This window comes from Triturus cristatus, chromosome 3_1 (assembly GCF_964204655.1).
Source record: "Triturus cristatus chromosome 3_1, aTriCri1.1, whole genome shotgun sequence".
Taxonomy (NCBI): Eukaryota; Metazoa; Chordata; class Amphibia; order Caudata; family Salamandridae; genus Triturus; species Triturus cristatus.
In genome coordinates, this window is record NC_140583.1 from 183,997,247 (window position 1) to 184,023,313 (window position 26,067).

At 45.2% G+C, this 26,067-nt stretch overlaps 1 long non-coding RNA gene across 1 annotated transcript in view; it reads left to right on the forward strand.

Annotated features, from left to right (window-relative positions):
* Window positions 1-984: 984 nt before the first annotated feature.
* Window positions 985-26,067, forward strand: part of LOC146859900 (uncharacterized) — a 126,488-nt gene continuing 101,405 nt past the window's right edge. Inside the window, exons 1-2 of the long non-coding RNA XR_014979066.1 lie at window positions 985-1,106; window positions 1,575-1,610. This is a non-coding gene — a long non-coding RNA (uncharacterized LOC146859900). The remainder of the gene's footprint in view (window positions 1,107-1,574; window positions 1,611-26,067) is intronic.

A 26,067-nucleotide genomic window follows, 5' to 3' on the forward strand; every position in this document is an offset into this window, starting at 1 on the left:
CCTCCCTAAGGTAATGGGGCATTTCACATGTGGACAATGTTCAGTGTGGCCCCTGACAAAACACGCCACTTCCCTAGAAATTAATTTACACACGCGATGAGAATAGAGGACACACAATAACTGCAACTCTAACAACATAATGTATCTTATAGTGTGTCCATGTAAACTATGATATGCAGGTATGGTATCAAAAAAAGTCAGAGTTCTCATCAGTGAACATCACAGCAACATTTTCTATAAAAGGGTTTCCACAAAACTAATTAAACACTTCCTAGACAGAGGACATCAGTACATTGGCAAGAAATGACATTCAAAAAACATTATTAGAACGTGAGCAGAGATGGGTGTAAAGGCTTGACACTCACAAAAAGGGTTTATTTTAAACGATGAAATACTATGGAATCAGTTGAACTGCTTATGATTTTGTTGAGGTGTGAGACTCACAGTAGTTTATTGTCAAGTTACAGATTTTTGTATAGCATATGATAATTTAATGTTGATATTTACAAACTTCAGGAAAAAATAATTTATGTAAACAAACTAAATTATTCCAGGATAACCACGTGCGACCATTTTGACTCATAACACACTTCTGCCATGGATATGCAGCTTTTTAGATATACAAATATAATCGAAAAAAAGGACAGAACAGCGAGGTATTACTCTCATTTTGGCTAGCGCTAATGCCCAAGTGTGTTATGATCAATTACTGATCTAAGTGTCTGCAACTGAATTATCAAAGCAACTTTTATTTTTTTCTAATATATTTTGTTTTACAAATGCTATCCTCCTCACTTATTAAAGTTAAATAGCATAAACAAGTTCCTTATCTTGCTTTTATAGCTAAACAACTATTCAGTTAAATTGCGGTGCCGCTCTCTAATTAGAATGGACCGCAACTCCCAGACTCCTCGGAGGCACGCTTCCCCAGTTGAGGTAATGACGCTATAGAGTAGCCACGATGACGAAACCACACATGCGCAGCTGGCGTCCATCACGGGGAGGGAGCAGGCTTTAAAAAGAGAAGCTGCGCATCTTGCTCTCGTGTCGGAGTCAACAAGAACAGAGTCAAGTTTTGTGCGGGGCAGCACATCACCCTTGAAAATGTAAGCCAAGCGAGGAAATATCTGCACACTTTGTTCATTCTTGTGTTGTTTTTTTTTAATTCATACAGTTTACCTCATGTATATCATGGCTACGTTCTCACAGTGCGTAACTACAGGGGTGTGTCCCCCTCCTCCCCCCATTTTGCTTTAAAAGATTCTGTGACAGGGTAAGAGAGACTGTTTGAAGAGCTACGTCATGTGTCTTCACACCAATATATCTTGTTCTTGTATGTCTCCATATCTCTACCGTATAAATAACAGTGACTTTGACACAATTCACGTTTTTACTCTCAGAATGAAATCATGACTTACACCTGAGGTATGACTAAGTATATACTTCGTGATTTCGTAATATGTGTACTACAACAATAGAAAATCATATGGAAAAACAAAAAGCCTCCCATTCACTGTGGATATTGAGTTCAGTAGGTATGCATTTGACAAAAAATGTCATGTTTTTTCTTACAGGAACCCGGTTTGAACCTTCCTTTATCGAGTGGGCTGGTAAGCCTTCATATAAATGAATGTGTGCGTTTGTCCCTCCCTTCTCCCCCACCCCCCCTCCCCCCCCTCCTCATTAGGGAAGGTGAGCAGGCAGTAACAGAATAAAATATATTTGCTGGGGTAATGTTTTTGTCCTGAAGAAAGCCATGGACCTCTATAGGCCTTATTTTTGGGGCGGAAACATGGTGACGAAATTGATAGGATAATAGGAACAGTATATATTTAAATTTACCCCACCATTTTGGTGGGTTTTTTATTATATTTTTTAGAGCATACTCTGCAGTAAAAAACTCAAGATACTAACATAAATCAAGCAGAACTAGCCACCCACCCCTTTCCCTTCCCCACACCGTCCCCCACATCCCCAAAGCTATATAGTATACAGCTGATTGCCCTGGCCACATCACAGAATACATAGTTTCTAAACTTGTCATCCAGGCAAGAGTGATTGGAACAAACAGGTGTCAGCACTATACCCCTGTAATTGGCCTACCACTGCCATATTTTGAAATGTTTGTTCGGGCATCCCCTCGCCTGGAACACCAGAAGTTCGAGCCCCATACAGTGATCCAGACCGGTTTTCCCCACCTTAATAGAGTGTGGGCTCTCTGACTTCCATGCCTGAGCAATGTTCTTCTTTCCAGTGGTGAAGTCTGGGGTCTAATGGAATGGTCCACAAGAGAACCTCAACAATGCAGCCGGTAACACACTGCCAGAAATGATCCAATGCTGGGCATCCTCACACAATACGGATGAATATGCCATCTGTTGTCTGACACCTAAAGCATGCTAGGGAATCCACTTCCCCCGTACGCCATAGGCGATGTCTTGTGTAGTAGGCACACAGCAGGCCCCCCCCCCCAGTCCCCTAACAGTAGTTTGTGCTCCAGGGGATTGGAATCTGGGAGTGTGTCAAGTTGTTTAATGTATGGAGTGATGGTGTGTCTTAGTAGTTAGTATTGGTGAAAATGGCTGCAGTGTAGTTGATAGTCCCATTGAAGTTCCTAGAAGGATTTCAGGACTATGCCTCCCATGACATTGCCAAGGGTCGAGATGCCTATCACTTTCCATTGTCCAAACCCCTCCAGGTGAGTCACCTATTGCAGAACTGTGCCAGGCCATAATGGCGTCAACTTTGTGAGTTTGTCCAACCAATCCATACGTCATTGTGAGCCTCACCAGGTGTTGATGTGCGGCAGGGGGAAATTGGTCTATTTTTGCATCATCCTACAAGTAGTCAAAAAGTGAAGTTTTGTCCTTTTCTCATTTACGTATGCCGGGCCCCATAATGGCCACACCACCATTCATTGATTATCAGTAGTTGTGAAGCTGCATAATAGGAATACGTGTCAGCAGAGGCTATGCCTCCACTATGGGTGGATTGAAAGCAGGTGGGAAGTGCGATGCGGGTGGTCTCCCTTAACCATACTTGAACCACTAACAAAAGGGATAGTTCGGGTATTAGTGAATACCATTAATCTTTACTGGATGCAACAAGAACTATTAACAAATACTGAACATGTTCTTCTGATTTTGTCATTTATGTATTAATCTGCCCATGTGAAAAATGGTACTTCTGGAGCACGACCACTCAGTTAAAAAGAGGATCCTGGAAAACCACAGATCCATTTACCATGATGATAAACGCTACCCTATAGCCTGACATTTCAAACAATTCCATGATGGCAATAATAGGCTGCTAAAATTCTTTGTTACTGACAGTATACCGGCAACTTAGAGAGGTGGTGACAATGAATGTTCCTTAAGATGCCTGGAATCTGAATATATTCAGGAACTAGATGCAGTTGTGAAGGGTTTGAATATGGATGAGGATTTGAACATACATTTGGGCTTTCCATTACCATGTCTTTGTAATGAGAAACCTGTCTTGGCTAAGTAATTATCTTGCTATTTATTGTACAGAGTGATTTTGGATGTTCAATTTCCTCTGCCTTGTTACATCCTTTTAGTGCACATTGCTTTTAGAGGTTTTTAATCAATTGCGTTTTTACTTTTTCCTTTAATTATGACTAGTAAATAATTGAAGACTGTATGAGCTGGTTTTCATCTAAAGCTAGGAACAACATTTTGTTACGTATACATTTTTTTGATAAAATTAAGGGATTGGGGGTCAACAGGTAACAATATTAAATATTGAAGGGATGGTATTTTTCTATTAAAATGCAAATAAAGGTGGGTGGTATGTTACTTCTGACGAGCTTATAATGTATCTACTCACTTGGGCAGGAATGTTTACCTCCACTATTCAGTGCCTATATGGTGCCCAGGTATGTTGAGCGATTTTTGTATTGCAGTAGTCTCTGTATGTCACTCGCTTTGGAGTTTGGAATCTTTGTGACAAGTTGGTTTTGAATTTCCTTGCCCCCTTTTTCTCTTCCAACTTCTTCTTTGCCTACTTGGGCATAATTGTGTACTGCTACTAGAGAGTGCCACACAATGGACTAAGGCTATGTTAGGATAATTTACATTGCAGATCCTTGAGGGTTGTTAACGCGTTAAACCCAGTTTGTCTTCCTTTGTCTCTTTCTTTTTCTTCATGTTAATTATATTTCATCCTGTGAAGGATTTGCCTAGAACCTTGCATACAGCTATGTGGAAAGTGATACATTCATGCTGTATTTTGATGTGAAATACACAACGGAGTTGAAATTTCTGTTTTAGAATCATTTGTTTTGTGGTGGGACAATCTAGACATGTATTTTAGGATGACTTTTGTGCAATGGTTTGTTTATTATAAAGTGGCCACCATGGTGGTTTTATTTTAATTCTGTTGTATTTAGACTATGTTGATCACTTAAGCGTTAGATTTTTTTAAAGGTATGAATCACTTTGTCACATATGAACGAAGCGGTTATCCGCTGAAACGCTTTGGGTATTCAGGATGGTGTATGCAGCAATTTTGGAGTGCGTGTTTTAATTCTGGAATTTAAAAGTTGCTCTTGGAATATATATAAATAAAAGAAAAGGTTAAGGAGAAGTTGTTATAGCTAGGAACTTTATTTATGTTTGCTTTACAAACCCAACCTAAACTACACAAACATTAGACCTTCTAAACTTATAAATATATTTTTAATTTATCATTTATGCATCACTTTAAAATTATTATGCCACACTGATTACTCACATTTATACGTACACACCACCTTAAAATTCATATTACTTATGCACCTCCGTAATTGGAAAAGGTGTGAATACATTGTAAAAAATGTAGTATAAACCTATGAAATTGGGGTCTCTTGCTGGTGGAGGTAGGTGCCTTTGTCCAAGTAGGGACCCTTCTTCCTAGTCAGGGGGATACACTTCTAAAATAACCCCTGCTCGCCCCCTTGATAGCTTAGCAGTTTAGAAAAAGAAGTAATTTTTATCTAAACCAAACCAGACCAAAACGACAAAAATCCACCATGCAGTAATATAAATATGATTCTCAAATGGTTAAAATAGTTCAGTTCATAGCAAATTGCAGATGCAACACTTTCCACACAAAGTACCTCAGATGCATCACGCACACAAATAAAAAGGGTCACAGGGAAGGCGATGCGTCGGATCCTTACTGCTGCACAGCGGAGGTGATGCGTTGGTTCCTTACTGGCGAGGAGTGCATCTGTTTCTTACTGCTTGGAGGTACTGCGTCGGTTTCTTACTGCGTCTCCCAACGATGCGACAGACTTGGCGCCTTAATGCGACGCCATGCTCTGGGGCGATGCGTGGGTTCTTGCAGCTGCACAGCAGGCCTTGCATCGTAATTGGTGCGGTGATTTCGCAATTCAGGGATCGGTGCACTCAATGCAGCGTGCGGTGATTTCTCAAGCTGCGGTAGGCTCTGCGACGATTTTTTTGTCGATGCGTCGGAAACCGGTACGGATGCGTCACGTTTATCGAAGTTGCGTTACTTTTCCAGCTCCCAGTGGCAAACAGCCTCCAGAGGTCCAAAACAACTGCAGGCATCTCTTAGCAGGTCAGAACTCCCAGCAAGGAAATTCAGGCGAGCTGGTGGTGAAGTCATTGTGTCCCTGAGACTTCAGAACAGCAGGCAAGTTCAGTTTCAATCCCTTTGAGATCTTCCTCAAGCAGGGGACACAGCAAACGGCAAAGTCCTTTTCCCTTTCCTTGGAGGAAAGTAGCCACTATAGGCCAACCCTAGACAGCAAACCGCACAGGGGCAGTATTCCTAATCCGTTTCTCCAGCTCTTCTCCTTGGCAAAGGTTCCTCTTGATTCCCGGAAGTTCTGGGGTCTGGGCCCCAATATATGTTCTCTTGTGGCAGCCCTGTGCTCAGTCAAAACTAGCTGTCCTCTCTTGTGCAGATTCCTGGCAGGAGGTGGAGACAGCATTGTGGAAGGCAGACCAAGCCAATTCAGGTGAAAGGAAATCTCCTCCCCCCTACTCTAAATGCAGCCCAGGTCTATTCAGCCCAGCCTGACTCATCCAGACTCCCTGGAGCCACTGCACATCCCTAGTCCCTGTCACTCCAAAGTCAGACAGTCCATACACATCCTGGTAGAGGCACACTGGATGGCTAAGCAAGAAAATACCTACTTTCTAAAAGTGGTATTTTTAAACACAGAATGTAAAATCTACCCCCACTAAAAGATGCATTTTAACATTCTGAGTTCAGGCATACTAAACTTTATTTTCCTACCTTGTTCCCAGGGGTAGTATTTATTTTATAAGATGTTATAAGCAAACTTCCCATTCTATCCTATTGGAACAGGTTGCCTTGCAATAGTGAAAAACGAAATTGGCAGTATTTCACGATCGGACATGCCACATACACCAGGGCATGTCCTACCTTTCACATACATTGCACCCTGTCCACAGGAGTACCTTGGGCCTACCTTAGGGGTGACTAACATGTAGGAAAAGTGAAGGTTTGTTGCATTGATTCTGCACAACTACAGAACTATGACCGGAATTTGGGACCTTGGTGTATAGGTATTGAGTCTTCCACCACCTCAGTATCCACGAACTCCGCACTGACTAGCTATAGTGCCTCACTTGCTCTCCTACTCACTCACAGAGAAACAAATGATTAGGCACCCCAGAACACAACACTTCGAGATTTATCAGGAATCACGGTAACAAGACATACCCTTTTACTCTTGTACTTGTCCACAGTAAGATCTGATGGAGACACAAAACTGTTTAAAATTTTTATTTTAACTAACGTGCCCTAACATGCAGTATACGTGCCACAACAAGCAGGAAATTGCATAGTACAAATATCGACAGCATAGCAGCCAGTTCATAAATCATGAAGGGAGATGTTATCCTAGAAAGACGATAGAGAAAGGACGATAGTGCCTAACCTCCCTCCCCTTGCTAAGTGGAAGTATTATTATATAATCGAAGATCTCTGGGCTTTGTCAGCGAGACCCCATACCTTAACCTATAGATGGTAGATCTACATCATGGGTGCTCTTCTCCCTGGAGAGGTCCCTCTCCAAGTGTTACCTATTCGTGAATTCCAATAAAAACCCAAGTACATTTTTCCAAACCGCTGCATCTGTATGTTTTTTCTAAGGGCTAAAGTCTGGCCAGAACAAAATAACGGGGCATTGTTATTCGACCTTGCACATAATGTTCAGTCAAAATCCCAGGAACATGCAGAGAGCGAACACAGCAGTGAGTTCTCATGTGAAAGCAGTTATTGAAATATTGCAAAAAATAAAGACGTATAGTAATGTGCGCAAAAGCAGCAGGCAAGCTGCAACGTGCTCATGCTAACTCTGTGAAAAACGACAATGTCCCCATGGACCACGGGACACCTTCCCCCTTCGCTGGGGCGTTAGCCCTATACAAAAAACAAAATCGGAGGTAAGCAGATGCAAAGCATCTTAGTAGAAGGCCTATTTGTGTAATTATGAAGCCCAAACAAAAAAATCTTTTCGTACTGCCAGGTTATACTGTTCAAAAACAAATTTTGTCATTCGGGCGCTCAAAAAATGCTAGCCATTCATGGTTAGTCGTCAGAGACAACAATGTTGCAGGAAAATCGGAATGCCAGAATGTTGTCTGTTCCTTCCATTGTAAAAAGGTATGCCATCCAGTTGAGTAGATCGAACAAGCACACATGCTCCTCATACCCAGAGGCTGTTAGGAGCAGCTCAGGGCAACCTGCGTCAAATTTGATGAAACTCTGAGCAATGAGTCACTGGCACAGGTACTTAAGTCTGCCGTTGGTCCAAGCAAAGGATTGCACAACCGTCGCCTACCCATGGCACATTCCTGGTCATAGGTCTTCAACGGACCCATTAACAGACCGCAATCCAGGGTAGCACATGTGGTATTGGAGAGGCAGACAGCCAGGGCCCATTTAAACTGGTGCCAGAGGCAGTGGAACACAGGTGAAGTATGCATAACGGAAAGGGCAGTGGAACACAGGTGAAGTATGCATAACGGAAGGTCAGCCAATAGTCGATGGCAAATGACTTCACTGGCATGGAACCAAAGAGGAGCCACATTCGATCACTGTACAGCTGCAACTGGACCGGGTATGGCAACTCCACAGAGTGAGCATCCATTGCAAAGCATTAGGAGAACCAGCATGCCGCAAACCAACAGGAGCACCAGGGGAAATCCTCCAAAGGCACTGTAAGAATAGAGTGAATAAAGGACCGAATTACTCGAAAAAAGCATGAAAGGAAGAAACCAGGTCGGATCCCACAAGTTTAAAAAAGTGAGCAAGGCCCACCTTATTAGACGCATTAAATATTTGGTGTATTAACTATCCAAAATGGAGTGGGAGATTTGTGTTTAGCATCGAGTGTATCTTGCTTGCAGTTCTTGCCGCCTGCTATTCGAAGGTCTTTCGAGCCAATATGTGAGCTACTTCTTGTTGAAACAATAGTGCTTTGAGTCTGATTCGTTTATTGAAATTCGTTTACAAAATTGGAATGGAAGCCCAAAGTGAACTATCTACAATCCCATGCGGTGGTGGAAACAGGACATTGCTGCAACATGTAACTAGTTGAGAAACTTACTATATACGGGATGCCCGCTCTCAAACAGCAGTGATCGTGGTTTTTCAAAATGAGATAACTACCGTTAGGAAGCAAAATTAATACAGGAATAAATGCCGGGACAGGGGTATCTCTTTAAAACAAGCCAGATTAGGGGCCAAAACAATACAGGCTCCGTGGAGTTAAACTTGTTTACAGACTAGGAAATGTCCTACTGTGGAATCACAGTCCTCCCCTGTGAGGAAAACTTCCTTATCTGCTCGCTGACGTCTGTAGGTTGAAGGTAATGGCCATAATTTGTGAATAAAGTTATTGCCGAGGGGCTTGTATCTCCCAACAGGATGATGTTTAACGGAAGCTGTGAACTGAAAAAGGGAGGTATGCAGTGAAATAACCCCATGTATTAACACAGCTGGATCAGTCTCGGCCACCAAACAGTAACTGTTCTAATTGTTCAATATGTAACAATGTATAAGTGGCATCTTTAATGGACATCGTTTCTGTGTATCAGTCAAATTAAACGGCAAAAACAGTGCAGAAGCATTCAAATAATCCCATGGTACTTTTCCATTTTTGAGTTTTTGCAACGTCCAAGCAAACTGCATTACAGAACGCAACTGATTTTAACCATGATACAAAACACACCATGTTGAACAATGTCGATGACAGAAGATACAATATTATCTAAAGTGTATATATGGTGGAAGACAGTGTATTAATGCAGTTTTCCACCGCTGCAAGGACTTTTTCTAAATTAGCCTGGTCAATCTGGCGGAGACGCACCACAGCTTCCAAAATTCATTATACGCGGAGAGGTTTTGTTTCACAGACTGCGTAGATTTTTGCAGCCATTGCTGACATAATTTACCCACAGAGTATGTGGTAACTGTATGCGAATGTGGGAAGCGTGGATCAGGTCTACTTTGTGTAAAACCTTTTGTAGTAGTCAAAAAACGTAATTCACATGCATTTGAAGTTGTCGGCCACACTAACCATCCCAAGGGGTCAATATTGGAAGAGTTAAGTGTGCCATTTTGAAATAAGATAGCTATGTCTTGAATTGTGTAGTTAGTGTGTTTTTGCCATGTATCATATGGAGCCAATAATGGAATGGAGGGAATATTTCGTTTTTTGGCCATGGCTAAACCAAGTAGAATGTGGTACTGTCATTTAAAAATAAGATTTGAGACTGTATCCGACTTGCATGATGCAAAGCTTCAAAGCCCTGCACTTACAAATCTCTAGTGCCCCAGATGGATTTTAAAACAATTGTCTTTCCAATGCTCATAACCCTTCAAGGACAAATTGTTCCTGAAGGACATGTAGTAAACCAGTTTAGTGTGTGTTAACATGAATTTAGTTTGGGGCGGCATCTTCAATTTATAAATATAGGACTGTGGGTCAGACAGATTGTAACCAGCAGAAAAACATAGACTTACTTTGCTGGGTCTTCAAACTACCCTGTAACAGTGTTGGGCGATGCTCCCATTGGGTATAGTTAAAGAACGGTCTCTGTGTTTTGGTCTGGTGTAAAAAAATGATCGCCATAATGTTGATAACAGAATAAATCTGCGTAATTAGTCGAATTCAAATACAAATCTTCAGTGTCAAATGCAGCATACTATTTTAAATCCGAGAATAATGAATGAATGAATGGCTGGAACATCCCAGTCATCTGAATGTAAATCTGGCAAAACTACATCTCGCAAGGAAACGTGGAAGACATATGGAATGTTAAAAATGTTGGTCGGGCCATGGACATCTTATGATACTTGATCCCAGACAATGCCATCAACAACAGGGAACGCTGATATATTTGACAAAGTTGTGGTCTCTTTTTATGACCTGTGACGATGGATGAGGTGCAAGAACTCCGTCAACAAAGTACACAGCAGAGCGTTCAGGTAAATAATGGCCATTAATGAGTAGAAAAAACACATTCCCAAATCTGATCCACATGAAGAGGAATATAATCGTAAGCACCATCCAGATATATGTCCTGGGCGGGACCAAGTAAGTCTTTTTGAACCAGGAAATGAAAACTCTGGAACGGGTAGGGGTCTCTGGCACAGATGATGAGGAAGATGAGTTCGAGGAAAAACAAGTGTGGTCCATATAATAACCACTGGACCCCAGCTGAAACAATGGGTAATGTGCTGCATCGGATGGTTCAGGTATGGTACTCTCAGAAATGTCAATTAGGACTTGAACTGGAGGAGAAGCATAACAATATCTGTAGATGTAGAAGGAAAAACCGGCAATAAATCATTTGACGTTTCCATCTCGCCTTCAGTGGGCTTCAGTAGCCGAAGAAACAGGAGCCATCTGAGTCGGTGAAAGATCTCGACGTAGAATGCTTGGATGCATACTATTCAGTATCGGCCATATGGTGTAGCTTGACATGTTCGATCGAAATGTACAGATTTTCCCTACGACCAGGTAAAGGAGGTCGGATCAGTGTGGGTGCCTTTCAAACCAAGGACTCTGACTGGTGCACGGTAGGATGGACCAAATTCTTTTTTGTTCTCCACCTTTTCTCGGACCAGATCTCCAACTTTTGGAAGCCAGCCAGAAACGGGAATCAGCACCGCTGGATTCATGGAAGAGGGCAACTGGGCTCTTGCTTGTGAGTCACAAGCTTTTTGTAGATCCTGTAACATAGCACAATGATTATCTACACCAAAGGTTGCGGCAGCCGCCACCATGTCTAGACCATCAAGGTCTGGCACAAATATTTTAATGCCAAAGAGCATTTCGTATGGGGTCTGCCCACCCAGAGCTCTTCTAGGGAGATTTAGTGCATGTTGGACTCCATAAAAATGAGTCAGCCAACACCTGCCAGTACCTAAGACTCTAGCCTGCAAAGATTGCTTTAAGTCGCGGTTCATCTGCTCCACAACTGAATTGCTCTCGGGCCGCTATGGAGATGAATATTGCACCTACACCTCCAGAGACTTCATGGCATCCCGGTAAGCCTTAGAGGCAAACACAGGACCTTGGTCAGAATGGAAGGTGCCAGAAGCAAATGTCCCGACACAGACACGCAAATCCTTAATGGCAGTTCATGCGTCCACACTACATTGTGGCCAAACCTAAAGGAATCTAGTACACAAATCCACTGCAACCAAGATGTGTTTAAATGCAGTATCAGATGTCAAAGAACAACTGTGATCAAGATAAATACAGTCAAATGGCTCATTAGAGATGTAAAGCTGAGTATGTGGTTGGCGTGCAACAGTAGAAGGTTTAGTTTGTTGACAAATGTCACAAGAAAGAACATATTTACATGCCTGTTGGTATAAACCACACCACCAAAAACATTGTTGCAAAAAGGAAATAGTTGCTTTTACTCCTGCATGTGCAGAAGCAACACCTTCATGTGCGGCAATGATCAAAGAGAGTCTGCGATCCTTGTTGGGAATCAGCCTATCCCCAATGGACGGATAATTGCATATGGGATTTGATCAGAAGACCAGTGGTATGAATAACGCGAAGGAAAATTCTGTTCCCAACTTCTTGGCTGCAATATCTGCTAGAATATCTTCATAAATCTTAGTCATAGACCTAGTGACAGCTACTACTGAACAAGTGGCTACTGCAGATTTGCCTGCCTCATCAGCAAGCGAATTACCAATAGCGTGTGCTCCCACATGCTGATGGCCTAAAATATGAAGAATATGTGTGAGTGGCAAGCACTTCTTAAGAGCGGCCACTCAAACCCAAAGCATTTTATGATTTATTTTGCTACCTTTAGAATCATTTTGTTTCCAAAAGAAAAAGTTGTTTCTGAAGGATTGTTCTCAGTAAAACGAATTGCACACTATAAGAGTAGGAACATCAGGATCAGCAAATTCAAGAGCCTAAACCAAAGCAAGTAGCTCCACCAATTGAGCTGTGCAAACACCAAAAGACTATGTGTGCACCAAGGAGGATTCAAATTCACCATCAACAATCTTCCCTGACACAATTGTGCACGCCATCGAATAAGCCTGTTTAGAACCATCGGAAGTCTGCGGAGATTCATCAGTATAAATAACACATTTGTACTGATCAGATGGAAGCATTGTCACAGAGGAGGCAGGTGAACATGCTCATATTGTAATACGTCTGTGTCTGCAAAGAAGGATCAAAAATTAAAATTGAGAACCAGCGTGGATGCAAGGCTTTAGAATTCGGAACACTAGCCTTTACAACTGCTTCCAAAGCCGGGACAAGCGAGACCATGAAAATGCGTTTATCTTTAGCCAGAGCGTGTTCTTTCAGAATCGCCATCTGGACAGCTGTCAAACTTTCTGTAGAAGAGAAACCCATCTCAGCAGGAGTATTCAAATACGATTTATAAACAATGGGGACCGTGTACCCCTCATTGAACGTCAAGTAAGTGAAACCTAATGCACCTGGGACAATCTGTATGATCAAATTTGTGGGATTGTCACGTGTTAATATGAAGTTGGTCGCAAGTAGATCAGACTGCAGAGACTGAAGAATTGCGGTTTGTTCCGGAAGCTAACAGGAAGCCGAGAAGGAAGATTGTATCAAAGTGGTTTGATACGCTGGGCATAATCTGGAATGTATGTCCCCTTCAAATTAAAAAAACCCAGCAAAGATTGTAATTTATAAGAGTAGAGGGAGGTTGCAATTAGCACATTTCTCCAGAAAGTGAGAGGCCAACCCCTTACCTTCATTGTTGAGCTTGTAACCCAAAAAAAGAACTGCCAAACAAGCAATATGCGACTTGGCAAAGTTGAATTTGAACCCCAAATCTGCAAAAGACATTATGATGTGGTCCACACTCACAAGATGCGGTTTAAATTCATCATCCGTCAAATGTCCTTGACGCATGAGAAAGCATCAGGGTCAATTTCATGTAAAACAGACATTATGCACGCCGGGACTATTTTATATTCCATAGGCAAACGTGTGTACCTTTTGTGATTGTCGAGGGCGCTAAAGGCTGTCAAGTCATGGCCATCAAGAGCCAAATTGTGAATCTAAAATCCATTGGAGATATCCAGAGTAGTTTTATAATTTTTACGAACTATGGTATTGACTAACGCAGAGCTGTGGGTGTTATGTACCGCAACGGTACAAACTTGACTGTTTAAATGATAGTAATAATCCAATATGATATGAACCGTCCGGTTTCAAAATCAGAAAAAGAGTATTCATGGATGAAACACAGGGTTCAATTACACCCTGATATTCCAATTGGGCCAAGACTTAAGGATGCTTTTGCATCTCGTTTGAGTGGATATTGGGGTTGTGGCATGGATTACAAAGGAATTTCATGTGCAGGCGAATCCTTATCCCAACCTACCTGATTTCGATAAACTGCCAGAGCAAGAGGTAATGCCCACTCCGACTTGTAAGCTTGTTTAGCCTCTTCTCAGACCTAATGTAAAAAACTCTGGAGAATAACATCCTCCCCTCTAGAAGAAGCCAGAACAAATTGGGGAGGCCAATCAACCTCTGCAGCAAAATATCATAGGAAGAAGTAAGGTTGTCCCAAAAGACTGCCTTGATTGTCCGTTTAATATCACCTTTAATTTGAGCCCTATCTCATAAAGCCTAAGAGGGGGTGCAACTCGTGTGTCAGCTGCTTCCACTATAAGGAACGTGTCCGTTGCTTTCACCTCTAGACACTGGTGGAGTGCCTCCTGCACTATGGTAACTTCTGTCGAGGAGTGTTACCGGCCATCTCCAATCGAGGAGCAGGGTTCTCAGCATCTGAAGCATAAGTTGCAGTCAAAGTGGAAACTTTTTTCTCATGAAATGGGGCACGATATTGAGGTGGTCCCTCCGGTTTGGCTTTTACGTCAAACTGGCGCTGCAGGTCACGTCTTGGAGAAGGCGCGGACTCGCCTTCTCTGCTATCCTAACATCTGCCCTCGCCGAACTGTTGATCTGACGATTCCTGAAAGGAACGAGGAGAACTAGGATCAGGAACAAGAAGCCTCTCTGGTGTTTTAATTTTACAGCGGTCACGTAAATCATATCTACGGTCAGAAGCATCCAGCGGTGGTGAACCATCATGAGAACCAGGCTTCTGCTGCTGCTGTCCCTGATTTTTATTCCATGTCATTTTAGGAAAGACCGGATGACCCTCCTTTTCCGGAGGGGGCTTATTTTGTACTGAGTATTAGGTCTCACTCCCAAACTATTACGACCCAATGATGTATGTAGGAAGGTAGGATCTGACTGCATGGTTACCCCCACTTTTTGCCTGGTGTTTTGCTGGTTTTTGACTAGGATCCTGCTAATCGAGACCCCAGTCTATCTGCTTTCTCCTAAAAATGTTATGTATGTCCTAGGTACACTCCAGATTGGATACTGGGGTACCCTTCTCAGTCCATAGTATATGGTACACCTGTACCCAGGGCATAGGTACCCCAGAGGCCTCCCATGGGCTGAAGCATGTATTATGCCACCCATGAGAGGCCATGCAAAATGGAACTACAGGCCTGCCATTGCAGCCTGTGTAAGCGGGTGCTTGCACCACTTACTTTAGATATAGGTTTACTATATCTATAGGTCACTACACTTAAAACCCCTCTAGCATGCCTTGACAATCCTGAAGGCAGGGTGCTGGGTTTTACGTGAGGGGGGTGCCCCTGCATGAGCAGAGCCCTCTGCAGCCTTCGGAGACCATTCTCCCGGGTTGTCGGTGACTCAGCCAGACATATAGGTAGAGGTGCATTATATGCTAGCGTGAAATGCTATCTCAAACTGCTGCAACAGAACATGTCGTGTTTGGTATCCAACATCTTGGAATCATACCTCCACACGGTATGATTCCACACTTCTGAAGCAAGGTTTGCGGGGTCACTGGTCTTCCCGGTATCGGCCTTCTCGACCCGGGCAGCACAAAATGGTTGCTGCTGAACATAGATACATTTCTGCCCTCCTGCTGCTGAGCCACGCTCGAGCAGGGGAAGGCAGGACAATGGGCATCCTGTCACAGGGAGTTGTGACCACCTCCCAGACAGAATTTAGTGTATTGGGGCTGGGTGGGTGCACTTCCAAAGTGCCAGAAAGTCTGCATCTAGGGCACTCTTGGTGTCCCTGTGCATAGACCAGTTCAAACCAGTCCTGGGAGCCGTTGGCTCCTGCTTGGGCACGAAACTGGACAAAGGACATGGGAGTATCCTCCCCACTGTCCTGACCTTCCCCTAGGAGGTTCCCCTGAATCTGTCCAACCTTCTCCCGTGGGTACAAAAGGGCTTACCTGGGCGTAGAACCGTAGATCGACGTGGACAAGATTCTGATCAAGAAACCACTGAGCTTCGACCGCCTAGACGCTGGACTTCAACTGTGCCCGACTTAGTCTCCCTCTCCGTCCAAAGCATTGTCTGTACCTGTGCACCGTACAGGCTCCGTGCAGGACCTGTGGCACATTAAGGACGACTGAAGTATCTCCCTTGGGGTGAAGGAGTCACTCCCCTGCATTCACAGGCGTCGTAACACAACTGAACGGTCTGCGGATCCTGAGCTCCTGCAGGCTCCGAAGGCTCCAGCAACACAGGAGGTGGGTTGTAGGAACCCACCTCCTGTGTTGCTGGAGCCTTCGGAGTCCCTTGAGGTCAAGCTGCCCTCTCACTGAGTTTGAGGCCAGTATCTCTTGTGGGGACCGCAAAACCCGAATCCCTGTGCACTGCATACATTTGCAAGTGCATATGCTTGTTGGCGTTCCCCAACTAAGTGCATTGGGCTATCGATATCCCCAACCTCTGCGCACATTTTGTACAAAGGACTACGGCCTCCTCGCACTGCCCTGCAAGCTGTTTTGTGAAACTGCTAGAGGTCCCCTCGCGACTCCTGTGCCTTCGGCCGTTGGGTCCATTTGAGGGACAACACTGCTTTTCTTGGGCTCCCCTGGTTGCTCCAGGTCTGCCCTGACTCACTCTCCTTACTGTGGTGAGTCCCTTGGTCCTTGCTGGGCCAGACCGTGACCTTCCACAACCTTCTTCATGGGCTGCACTGTCAAGACTTTTTGGTGCTCCCACCGGACACCGACCCCTTAGCACTCAATATCCTTTGTGGGACAGCTCGTATCCCACTCCTGGTTGTCCTCGACGTCTCCTGGTCCCCATGGCTGCAGAGTCATGTTCTCCATCATCACACCTGAAGCACCCGACATCGGTGGGCATTTATCTACAGAGCCCCCTCTGCTTTCAGGTTCCTTCCTTCAACAATCCACCTATGGGTTCCACAGGACACTTTTCTTCTTTCCAGCAGTGGCATTTCTCTGAAGACTCCCATTGAGAACGACTGCGGTTTCCGACGCCACTTCGACTGCGGTTTCCGACGCCACTTCGACCCTATGCACCCGGCGTCCCTGGGATAGGTAACGCTGGTACTTGGGTATCCACAGGTGGGGTGGCTCTCCAACCTTCTATGTTTTAAAGGGTTTCTTCGTAATCCACCGGGAAGGGTCCTTAAACACTAAAACTGTGACTCTCTCATTGAATTGTACGTATCACGCGGTCGTGTTCACACACTTCACCCGTCCTCCATGGGGTCCCTCCTTACTCCCCTTGGGTGGTTCCTTGGGATCCCAGCGATTTCTAAACCACTAGACACGGTCTTGACTCTAGCCGTAATACCACTTTTTTAGTATATGGTTTGATCTCCCCTGGAGCCCACTGTGTATTAGTTCTACTTACGATTGTTTCTGTGCTACAGTATTGTGTGCTTTGTGTTTATCTGTGTGTAGCAGATACTGTGAGGTATTTAGGGTGTGTTATTATTAATAATAATAATAATAATAATAATAAATACATATTTTTAGAACTACTGTATTTCTTTTTTCATTTAACCAATACAATGAGGTTGCATTCTAGTAAAACATGCTGCCTAACATTCCTTCAAGACTAAGCCTGAAGGCTGCTCTCCACAGCTACCACTTGGATAGATTTCTAAGGTTATCTATGACCTCTTAAATCACCATAAGGGTTGTTTGAAATGTTGCAAGGTGCCCACTTTAATGAGTGAACATCATATACCAGGCCAACTTCTCACAAAGTATATACATCTGCAAAAATGATCAGTAACTGCCGATCAGTGTCCGCCACCGCCGAAAGGCTTTGTTGACGCACTTGCAAACTAACTGCTTCAACTTTGACATTGGCCAGAATCAAATCGGAGACAATAGGGAACAAGGCCACTAATCTCACCCGCAAATCCAGGACTGGACCAGCCCCGTGTCCATCTTGTACCTTCTTCAGGACGCTCGGTAGAACGCTCATGGAGGGGATGCCAAAGCACAGTGTATACACCGCAGCAAACACCGTCCCACAGGTGGTGCAGTCAGACAAAGTGGGAACAATACCACTCGGTAAACTCATCATAAGGATCCTGTGTTTCTCCCAATCATAGCAGAGACTGACTGATCCTGTCCCAGAGACAGCCAGAGACAGAAGGACTACTTCCTACTGTCATTTTCTCTAGAACACTGCCACTGAGCGAAACAAAACCATCTATGCCAGAGAATTACTGGCTATGAAGAAGGCATTAACACAAGGGCATGTCTGGACTGATCATAATAACCTTGGGTTTGTAAAATCTATGAGTTGCAGCAATGCGAGGCATGTCTAATGAGCACTCTTTTTTTCCCATTGTTCAGGATGTCTTATTCCATTCGGTAGCTGTGGACGAAGGATTACAGGAAAATTTACCTTCTTTGAGTTTGGCACTACACATTGGTGATTGTAATGCAAAAGAATTCCTTCTGGGAGATCCAGAAACAGCTTACCACAGACTGGTTACAAGAAGATCTAGGTCCTAGAATATTAAAACTGGATTTGTTATTTCATGAAAATAGTTTTATTCACACAAAGACCTTGCAGAGATCTGTACCTGTGTGGACTCCTAATTCCCCATCAACAAGGAATTTAGGAATCACTAAAACTGTAAACTGGTTTAGTGTAATTTCTGGAGGCGCTCCCTACATAAGGATGTTATGCAGTAGGCCAAGATATGTGGTTTGTGCCCAAGCCAAAATTAAACATCAGAGGGCCATGGGAGTACTGAAAACTTTGCCCACTTCCTCCTCCATGTGCAAACATTTCTAGGGATTTTATTGTGGAATTTTCAGTAACTCAAGGTAACACTATAGTGCTAGTCATAATAGGTGGAGTACAGATACCTCCCCTGTATGTATTCCATTTACTCCATACCCGCTCCCACTTTCAAGGGCAATCTCTGTGACTATATGTAGCTTTCTCTGCCGCCATGGCAATATCCAGTAGCAAGGTTTTTTTTGCTTTATTACTGGCTCTACCTAATAGAGGCAGTCTTAGACTCTGGGATACAATGAAAGACCCTTCAGTAGCTTGCAGCATGCAAGAGTTATGGTGCTGCAGATAGAACTTGGGAACCGGCTGCTTTTGTTCATGCCGCTATATTGGCTAAGGCATTTCATACCATACACCCACATAAGCCAAACTAAGATCAGGAGCGGAGGGTAATTTCAGGGGAGAGGGCTAATGTCAGGTTTATATCTAGGGGCACACTGGGACATACTGGGAAAGGGGCATAAGTGCTAGCCTGTTTGTTTTTGTAAAGATTCATGAATGACAAGCAGGGGCTAAAGGCTGTGGAAGAGCTACCTCACACACTTCAGGCCAACACTAGACAATTCCAAGTCAGGACCAGCAGACAGAGCACAGCCACGAGGCCGCATCTGTGAGGCCTGCACGAATAACATGACTACACTTGTTCTTCACTGGGAACCAAACACCCAATTGTAGCGCCTGACTCTCAGAGAATAGCGTTGCAGAGCAGTCTGAATCTTACTCAAGGGAAGTGGTTTGGGCTAGTAATCTCCATTTGCAGGTGCACAAAAATAACACTCAATAATTGATTGTCCAGTCTGTACTTTGCTTTATAAAAGTAAGAGTACATTTATTCAACACACACACTACTCAATACTATGCAGCAATTTACAAATATACATAGGCTGTTGGAATTACTTTGTGACATTGCATAACATCTCCACCCCTCCCGCAAGGGGGGGGGGTGGGGTCTAGTACCACCACTCCCATGTATGCACATCAACTTGCCCCCAATGCAGATAGTTGAACATAACCTGGAGCGAGGGCCCTGCGCACTGGCACCATCCCAGTGGTGACCCACCCCATTACCTCAACAAGCATTAAAAAGGGGTAAACCTGCCTTGGTGACACATGACCCTGACTGAGCATCTCATACTGACCATACAGTATGCACCTCTATATCTTAAGGGCTAGCAGTCTGGGGTCTTCACCTAAGCGCAGCAGCAATAATCCATGTTAACGCACACTTTAGAATGACAGTACTCATCACCTTGGTTGATCATCTGAATGCATTGCAATTACAGCCCCTAAGGGCATCACAGATTAAATCACAGGATTGCCCATATACAGCCAGACACCCTAGCAGGACTGTCTGGCAACATAGCCCCACTTGGCTTATGACATCTCCTTACACATGTGACTTACAGTCCCTTCAAAAGAGGTACTCTTGGCAACTACACTTCTCCTGCAGTGCGCCTCTTCACTATAAAAGGAATCACAGGTAAAAGCATGGGATTACGTAAATACAGCCAGACCCCCTAGCAGGAAGGTCCAGCAACATAACTCCATTTAGCTTAACATCATCTTACACAGGTACGTCACTTTACACATGTGACTTTCAGTCCACCTAAAAAGAAATAACCAATAGTAAATGCATTTCGGTGCAATTACACCACTTCACCTCCAGGGGATGCCCTTCTCCAGACATCCCCAACTCAGCCCTTCACTCCATGATGCACTTCATAGTACACCCTCAGCTGTAGAACATAAGTTCCAGCCTAGAAGGTGTTAAAGGCTGGCTGAGCCCTTGAGGGGTTATTCTTTCAGATGCCCTGTGAAACTTATGGGTGGACTGTTCTTCTTTATGCTGGGGGAGGCTGCGGTGCTCCTGCAGCCCCCCTGCACCCCTTTTCACACATGAGGGTGATCCCCCTCCTCTGGGGGCCACCAGGCACCAAAACAGCAGATTTCTTCGTGCTGGGGGGGGGGGGGAAGACTGCGCTTCTCCAGCAGCTCCCCCAGCACCTTTTCACAAGTGAGGGCGACCCCCCCCCCCCCTCTGGGGGCCACAAAGCACCAAAACTGCAGATTTCCAAATGCCTGGCGAGGCATTATGGGGCACTTCATGCTCCTCTTTACCAGCCCCAGCCACTGGGAACCCTCTCCTCCGCCCTCTGGGTCTCTGATTCATCAGGGTGCTGTCTTCACTGGCTCCCTGCGCCAGCCTTTCGCCTGGCTCTCCTCCGTGGCCTCTCTTCTCCCTGCGCAGAGGCCACTGCTCCTGCGCACCGGTCCTGGGCTCTTCTTCTGGTGCTGTTAGGGTCCTGGGAGCAGTCAGGGGGTCTCTCCTTACAACTGCCCATTGCGTCAGGCCAGTGGCGTAATGAAACTGGAGGGGGCCCCCCTGCAAAGCACCTGGAGGGGTCCCCCCCGGCAGCCCTGCCCACCACTTTGTCCTACCATGGGTCAAAATTCAGGACATAACTTTGGGACAAAAGGTAGGTTTTACAGACCCATCAGAGGAGGTCGTGCAATAGTATATAAGTAAGCCCATCCATATCCAAACATATTCAACCATTTGCAAACCTATCCATCATGTATCCTTCCATCTATCATTTCACTCATCCATCCATTATCCATCCATCCACCCTTTCATCCTATCCATCTGTACAATCATCCATCCACTCTTCCACCCATCCCCTCATCCTTCCACCCATTCACCCTCTCAGTCATCCATCCATCCTCCTTTTCTCTCTCCATCGACCCTTTCACTTAGCCATCCTTCCTTCCACCCACCCACTCATCAATCCATCCATTGACCCCATCACTCATCCATCCTTTCTCTCATCCATCTATCCTTTCACTCCTTCACTCATCTATCAATCCTTTTGTCCATCTACCCTCCCTTTCACTTATCTATCCATCCTTGTGTCCATCTACCCTCCCTGTGTCCATCTACCCTCCCTTTCACTCACTCATCCATCCTTACATCCACCCTTTCACTCATCCATCCACCCTTTCACTTATCACTTCATCAATCCATCATTTCACTCATCCATCCACTCTCATCCATCCTTTCACTCATCCATCCACCCTTTAACCCATCCATCTACCTTCCACCCATACATCCATTTATTTACCTTTTCTCTCATCCATCCTTCCACTCACTCATCCATCCTCTCTCATTATCCATCTATTCAACCTTTCCATTCACCCTTTCACTAATCCATTCAGCCATCCACCCATCCCTTCACCTACTCACTTGTCCACCTTTTCATATTAATTATGATCTGAGCCTTTGTCTGCAGAGTTGCAGACAGAAGCGGCCCATCAAGGACTTGCCGTAGTCCCTAAAGCAAGGGGCGGGGTCCGGTGGGGGAGGGTTCACTATGCCTCTGCACATAGGCAATCTGGAAATTTGTCATGAGTCATGCATGATGCACAGTGCCAGGCCATGAGGTGACAGTGACAAGGTGTTGTTTCTGGGGCTTTTAGTGGGATGAAAAATATGGGGGGGTCTCTCCAAAGTGTGTGTTTGGTGTAATTACGGACGGACGTGGCTAAAAACACATAAGCTAAAAATCTGTGCTTAGTATAGTGTACTGCTCACCTCCCCTGGGGCTCTGCAGGCAACACAGACACTGCCCACCTCCCCTGGGGCTCTGCACCCAGCACAGACACTGCCCACCTCCCCTGGGGCTCTGCACCCAGCACAGACACTTCCCACATCCCCTGGGGCTCTGTAGGCAGCACAGACACTGCCCACCTCCCCATAGTCTCTGCAGGCAACACAGACACTGCCCACCTCCCCATAGTCTCTGCAGGCAACACAGACACTGCCCACCTCCCCTGGGGCTCTGCAGGCAACACAGACACTGCCCACCTCCCCTGGGGCTCTGCAGGCAACACAGACACTGCCCACCTCCCCTGGGGCTCTGCAGGCAACACAGACACTGCCCACCTCCCCTGGGGCTCTGCAGGCAACACATACACTGCCCACCTCCCCTGGGGCTCTGCAGGCAGCACATACACTGCCCACCTCCCCTGGGGCTCTGCAGGCAGCACATACACTGCCCACCTCCCCTGGGGCTCTGCAGGCAGCACATACACTGCCCACCTCCCCTGAGGCTCTGCAGGCAACACAGACACTGCCCACCTCCCCTGAGGCTCAGCAGGCAACACAGACACTGCCCACCTCCCCTGAGGCTCAGCAGGCAACACAGACACTGCCCACCTCCCCTGAGGCTCGGCAGGCAACACAGACACTGCCCACCCCCCCTGAGGCTCTGCACCCAGCACAGACACTGCCCACCTCCCCTGAGGCTCTGAGGCTCTGCACCCAGCATAGACACTGCCCACCTCCCCTGAGGCTCTGCGCCCAGCACAGACACTGCCCACCTAACCTGGGGCCCTGCACCCAGCACAGACACTGCCCACCTGCCCTGCTGCAATGGAGCCCACCCAGAGTCTGCCCACCTCTCCTTGGCTCTGCAGCCAGTGCAGACCGGGCCAGATCCCCACATACTACTGTGTGTGAGGGACCCTTGGGTCTGAAGCAAAGAGCTTCGCCATCACCACTGAACCCCCACGACATCCATGCCACCTGTCCATAAGGGGCGGATTCAGTATTAGCCCTTTCACCCCACGCCCTGGCCAAGCCCACGTTACACCTTGCTCTTGAGAAGCATCATTAACTGTGACGGACCCGCCAGTTTAAACATTGTGCCCCTCTACCCTAAGTGGTCTTTCTTTAGTCTTTGAATAAATGTTGCGCGTGCCCCGTTGCGCTGGCTGCATCGATGAAGTCGTTGTCACGAGTACTCCTCCTTTCACTTATTAAATGTGTGAAATATACTTAAGGCCCAAATTAGTTTACTATCGACATGGAACCCATGGACAGGATGTACTGCCCTGCAATATTTTAGTTTTGAAAGTTACCATAGCGAAGTGGTTCTTTTCTCAGTACCTTTCTCGACTGTGCGCATGCCACAGGCACAGCAGCACACACTGCACTCTCCCACACAGAGACAAATAGCTGCAAAGACTAGAGCCTTCTGGTAGCAGTCGAATGATGAGGTGATCAAGGGAGGCTAAAAAGCCAAAGAACAGACAGGGAGGTGAGGCCGAGCAGCATAAGACACACTATGTTTGTTTTACTTTTATTGCCGGCCGGGCCCCACCATGATGCCCTCCCTGATTCCAATCCAAATGATCTAATAATTCTGATTACCACCCCGCCACCCATTATGTATATGGTCTGGAGAGATAAATGCATCCTGTATATTTCAAGTAATAAGCCCTGAGAGCACTGTACTAGTTAGTGTTACATCAGGTGCAAACAATGTGTCACAAAAATCCACACATTGAGTATATTATGGGAGCCAGAAAACTAGGTGGGTTGTGGGTTGTGAAAGTTTGTTCTAAAAAATTGGGTAATTATTCTAAAAAGTTTGAGCTACTGTCATCCATGGCTGGTATTGCTGGCACTAAACAAAGCATATTCTAGAAGGAGGGTCCTAGGGAATATTTTTAAGACCTGCACAGGATTGCATCCCCAATTCAGTTTGTCAATATAACAAGAAATCCTTGGGTTTAGAAAAACAACACGCATAAGACACTGACAATATCCCACATGTGGATTGTGATACCATGTTGGCAACTGTTTAGACTTCTACTACTGAGTTCACCTATATAGCACAGAGCTTGCCATAAGAAAAATATAGCTCTTTATGTGGCTTACAGATAATAGCATAATTAATATAGGTCTAGATTAGTAATTGCGATACTCCTGGCCCATTAAGTCAGATGGTGGCATCAGCAGCAGCCTTTTCATGGCAGGGACAAGACGTACTGCTGTAGATTTACGGTAAATGGTCGATATTACAACCGGAACATCAGTTGCTGTTGGTGACATGAGTAAAACCAGGGCTTTAAGTGGGCCGGGTCTCACTGGTTCTGAGCACCAGCAGTTTTTTAAAGGGGGCCACAAAACGGGTCTCTATCGGGCTCTTTTTGTGCCCTGGCACAGGCGGTCCGTTTTTCCCGGACTGCAGTGACAGCGGGCACATCGATGTGTGCATGCTCACTAGTGGAGAAGTTACGGCATGACGTCTTGCCAGGTGAGCTTTGAGGGAGAAGGTAAATCCTTTAAAGAGAGTCATTTTCTCTCTGGGTTTCGCTTCTCTTTTTGAAACTCAGGAGCAGCAACATTGTGGTGGTGTCACCACGGCTTTAAGTAGAAGCTTTTTCATTATTATATACAAGTCATAGTTGCTGGTTATTTATCCTATGCACTAACAACCATTGACACAGCCAATAGTCCTGACATGTTGTAGGTATGATGTTATGATGTTACTTGTTGTATCATATATCTGGATGCAAAGACAGAAACAGCAAAATACCAGTCGGGCGGCATACTATGCTAAGCACAGATTTTTAGCTTTTGTGTTTTTAAGCCATGCCCTTAATTACAGTGGCCATGTACCTTTGGGAGACGACCCCCTCCCAGTTTTTTCATCCCACTTAAACCCAGAATAAAACTTTTGCAACTTTTTGAAGGTGTACATTTTCCCTATTCTCACTGTGCGGAGAGTGATTATTTTGAGCAGTGTCTGCATGTTTGCATCCCTAGCCTCTTTCACGCGCTGAAGGCTCTCAAAGGGATGGCCTCCGGCTGTGCGAGGTGCTGTTGGATAGTGACTAAAAACTGTGTCAAACTTGCATCTCAGGAGTGACACATGAAACAGTGCCCTGCCACAACATGACTGATCAGCCTATCTGAAATCACTCTATTCCATTTCCATCACCCATCCATGCTAGAGCAGACATGCATTTTACATCCTAGTGACCCCAGCAGCTCAGTATACAAATCAGGTGGTATTCAGTATCTTTGCAACACAACCATGACCCACTGGGCTATTTTATCCAATACTGGAAATTATGACCGACAACTTGTGCAAGGTTCTCTGCAGCACATACATTAGCGCACTGAGCTAGGAGAAGACCATAGGAAGCTCTGATCTATACGTTACGCACATTACTATGCAGGAAGGAACACGTTAACCCAACAAGAATTGTACGATTCAGACTTATCACCAGCAGGTTACACACTGCAAGTTTTTAATCCACCTGAGTGATCTTACTAGTATTATACCTGGATACTTGCCGGATAAAAGTAGATTCCTACAGCAGGTGCCTTAACACCATAACCTACCTTAAAATGAAATCTGCATGTGATCAATTAAGTAGCCTGAACTGCTTCACTGTTGCATTTTTCCTTGGTCTCAATTTCTTTTGGGGCAGAGGTTTAAAAAATAGTGAGTACATAGGGGCAGAACTCCACTCCTAACCCCCCCCCCCCCCCCCCCCCCCCGATTTGGACGCCTTTTGGCCCTCACACCCCCACCCCCTTCTAATCGATGGGTT